The 4438-nt window shown below is 45.6% G+C and overlaps 1 non-coding gene across 1 annotated transcript; it reads left to right on the plus strand.

Moving 5' to 3' along the window:
* The first annotated feature begins 453 nt into the window (after positions 1 to 453).
* Positions 454 to 526, plus strand: TRNAK-UUU. The gene has a single exon. It is a non-coding gene; the product is annotated as a tRNA-Lys (tRNA).
* Positions 527 to 4438: the final 3912 nt, after the last annotated feature.

Genomic DNA, 4438 nt, shown 5'->3' on the forward strand with positions numbered 1-4438 from the left:
TTGTTCTTGAGTGCTAGTCATTCATCCCTAGCTGGGTTCTTGGGATATCTTGATTCTCTTTATGATGATGTAAGGGTCGGCAACAATGAATAAGGAATCGATCGGAAGTTCGCACCAATCGATCTTCTGTAGGAGTAGGAGGTAGCGCGAATCCCCTCTTTCTTCGTTTAGAAGAGTGCTGGACTCCACAACGTCAAACCATAGAACACAGCTCCTTTCGGTCGAACCCTAGGAAAGACGACTTTACCTTTTTCGTAGATAGTCTAAGTTCGAGCTACTGTAGTCTCCCCCGTTGACCTTCTTTTTTAGATAGAATCCTCAATGAGTGGAAAGGACTCCCAGACTTGCTCCACAGTATTATACCATACAGAGCCGCGCCCTTGTGATATGATAAGAAGAAAAGGGGCTAGGCCGCCCTCTTTTCTTCTCCGCACCAAGCCTTCTTGTAAAATCGGGTGTATAGCTCAGTTGGTAGAGCATTGGGCTTTTAACCTAATGGTCGCAGGTTCAAGTCCTGCTATACCCAAAACAAAAAAAACCACTCTTGTATTCGTAAGGATGCATAGTAGCCTTCAAAGAGCACTCTTTGTCCTTGAGAAAAGCCCCTTTCTCATCAACATCTCGACTTCGCTCGTTGTTTGAGGTCAGTATAAAGGAGATTAGATCTGTCCCGCGAATCGAAGGATACAGAAATATGGAATCGAGCACAGATTATAGGAAACAAGCAAACAGAAGAGGTTGGATCCCATCTTTAACTTCACAGAGCAGCAGCCTACTATTGATTGATGATCTTACCTTCCTGAGAGTCGAGGAACAGAAGATGAGATAGCCGAAAGGGGGGACCCCGGGTAATAGGTTTCCTTTCCCGGTTTAGGCTTGAGAGAAATCAGGAACTGAACTGAGCACTCCACAAGTATGGATTGGATTGGATTGTTTCATTCTGATACCAACTTTCATGCTGGAAGATAAGGTTGCCATACTGGGAAAGGGGGAAAGGAAATAGGATCCCCTCTCTTCTCTACAGGAATGAACTTCTCCTCGCCGACCACTGGCACTATACTTAGGTTAGGCGCAATAGGTGACTTAGGTTGGGTTGTCTGGATCAATCCTACAACGAATAGCTCTCTTTCCTTTTAATGGAACGCTCACTAGATTCTGCTAAATAAGGATAACTGCAAAGATAAGCCGGGTCATCCGAAAATCAAGGAAATATTTCCTGGATTTTCTGCATGGCATATTTCCTATCATTTCACAACCTACTTTTTTTCTTAGTTAGATACTATAGCACCTTCCCTTCATGGGGAGATGTTTATATACCATCTAAATTCATTCATTCATTCATTACTTACTTGCTCTTCTTTCTCAGTGATCGGAATAGGGATTTCCATGGATTGTAGGCCCTCGATTGTAATGATGGTATCAATGAAAGATGAAATAACATGATACTATTTAAAGCAATGGTTGATAGAGCGAGGTCTAACCTTGATTGGGTAGACCGAGAAGCAAACCACTAAGCAACTGGACTGCAGCCCCGAGAAAACAAGCAGTTCGGAAAAGCAAGTCAGGAATACGGTGGCGATGCAGCAACGATACGCATTCCCGCAAGGGGTAGTGAAAAGCCATTAGGGGGAAGAGATAGGTTTCTTATTCTAAGCCAAATTACTATACCATAAGGAGATTACCATTATGAGATGACACTTGAGAGGGCACTTTAAAGTGATTGAACCCACTTTCCATGTTAGTTTAAGCAACAATATCGCTAGGGACCAAAGTAGTGAAAACGGCAGCTCCATTTTCCAAAACTTTCTGTCTCATAAGACTGTGAAACCACACAATTTGACATTCCCCTTGGGAAATAGGGAAAAACAGGCCCCGGATTCGATAACTTATGTCTCCCCTAGTGGAAAAGTACACAATTGACTAAGAAGATTGGAAGGTGGTACAAAAATACTCATCGGGTCTTTCGTTCCAGCAGTCATGATATAGCTTCTAGCTTTGACCGCTCTTAAGGTGCCCGCACTCTTGGCTTGAATCGCCGACTTGTGTTTCGGTTTAACCGAAAAGCAGAATCCTATCATTTCACTACTCGACAGAGGCTCCTCATTCATCCATCGGATAGGACGCCCCATCTATGGACCAAGAGAACGAGATATTTACTTTTTTTACATCTGTAACTACATTCTCACATTTCTTTTTTGATCTCATGACTTTTTATACGATCGGAAAACGAATGAGATCAGAAAGATAGGCGGACGACTTGACCATAAGGTCGGATGTTTCCGTGAGCAGTAAGCAGCGGATCTCCCCTTTTTGGGGGAAAGCTGGTGGCCCTTTCGGTGTGTTAATTCTTTCGACGGGGCGGCCTTCTTTGTTCGGTAGATCCGGTCGAGGTGGTTTTCGTTTACCAGCGCGTAGGTGGTCTAAGTTCCTATGACCGAGTCTTTCTGGCCCCTGTGAACATATTTTCTTAATGTATTAAAGAGGGCCTCTCTAATCGGTGAAAAGTGGTAGGTGTCCACTAACGGCTATTCCTAGCTCGGCTCCGATAATGCAATTCCGGGAGGAGTCGGTAGTTGGGCACTGGATCCCTTCGGACCTAGAGAACGTGTGACACTGGGTCGGGGTTTGGTGAACCAACAGGTCGCTCCTTTAGTTGAAGTATCGGGCCCCTTTTTCGTTGCCTAGGTTACACCTTCGGAATACCCCAGACGGGGATTTCGCTCTATTCCCCCCAATCTTCACTTTACGCCACGCCGACTCTCCGTCGTGGAATTAGACCAAGGGTCGAAGACCCATACCATAGGACCCCGTCTCCCGTATCTTATCTTTCACGCATAGGAGATCGAGACACAGCCTTAGGGCTATGGGGAAAGTGGATTGATTGCCCTAGAATTACAACTACGTAGAGGTCTCTACAAGTCTATAAATAAGTTCCCAAAAATTGATCGGTAGTAGTTCGGTCGCACCCGAACAATAATATTCCAGAGGGAAATGCACCTAAGATCAAATATTTTGAGCCGGCTTCCGTGGAAAATTCAGACTTTCTTTTTGATGTTGCGATCACATAAAAACATAAACTTTGAAGCTCAATAGCTAAATACATGGCAATTAAATCATGAGCCGGGATCATTAAGAGCATACTGCGAGTAGGAAGTGGAATTAATACAATGAATTCAGAAGCATCAAACCTCTCTTTTTCGAAAAAATCGAAACACATCGAAATGGTACCAGCCGTACTTAATAATAGAAGGATTTGGCAGAAATATGTAAAATTGTCCCTCCTAAAAAAATTATTCCAGAATAAATGGGCAATAGTTAGGAGAGGTGCGCCAGCGGCGAGCAGAAGCAAGGTTATTAGATACCGAAGGAAAGCCCGGCCAGAACCACACGTGCAAGTTTCCCTGCATGTGGCTCGTCCGTGATAACTTCTTCGGATTTGCGTGAACTAGCGGACCGATCACTAAGTGGTTAGTACCTCCAGCATGAGCGGACCTTTTCAGAACTGGTTAGGAATGGGCGCCACTATCCCAGCCCGGATCCAGCCAGGTTCTATTGATCATGTCCCCTTCCCAACAGTTGTATCTTGTCTTGAGGCGTCTTTCTTTGGCTTTACTATCAAGCCAGACGCGGCGCCCTTTCGCATTATCATCTACCGCCCTTTCTTTCCTCCTGTCCCTTCACGCATGAAGATCGTCGTATGTATGTTCGACTTCGGTTGTCGGTGCAATAGAATTGGCAGGAGTATATTATGGCAGGATCAATCACCTAGGCAAACCAAAACCCTCCTCCAAGAAGAATTGTGCTATGCCCCCCCCCCCCCGATATCCCTATAGAGCGAAAGAGCTGCCTGGTGATCCCTAGGTTGCAGCACGTCCGGTCGTTAACTCCTCGCTAGCTGCCGCCGTTTCTAGGACCGACCGACGCCTCACCTGCATGCACAGGTACCTACGTAGTGTAGTGTCGGTCGCACATTCATAATAGCGTTCGGACTCATGTGCCTTCCTGAACCAGGGGAGTTCCCTTGCTCCTGCTGCGTACGATTAGCCGGCCTTGCGGCAGCAAAAGGATTAGGACGTCCCCCCATGCTAAGGTTCCCTGCCGTCCGGCCGCATTAGGTTAGGGAGCTGGGCGATAATAGCTCCTCCGCATCCCAAGCGCGCTGCCCTCCTAGGCGCGCAACACTAAGTAATCCAAGCCAACCCACATTACTAACTAACGGTGGATAATCATCTTTCTTAGAGGTACTAAATACAACTCCATGAATGAGCAAAATGAAGGTTGCGTTAATGATAAAGATCTCTGGGGAAACCGCTAAAAAAAAGATTGAACATGTGGTTCCGAGTTTCGATAACTTCTTCTACTTTCATTTCCTCTGTCTTCCAAATCGTAGAGTTAATTCCAAAGCCTAGGTGTTATTACTGAGCTGCTGCTCTTTTTT

Source organism: Triticum dicoccoides, chromosome 1A (assembly GCF_002162155.2).
Source record: "Triticum dicoccoides isolate Atlit2015 ecotype Zavitan chromosome 1A, WEW_v2.0, whole genome shotgun sequence".
Classification (NCBI taxonomy): Eukaryota; Viridiplantae; Streptophyta; class Magnoliopsida; order Poales; family Poaceae; genus Triticum; species Triticum dicoccoides.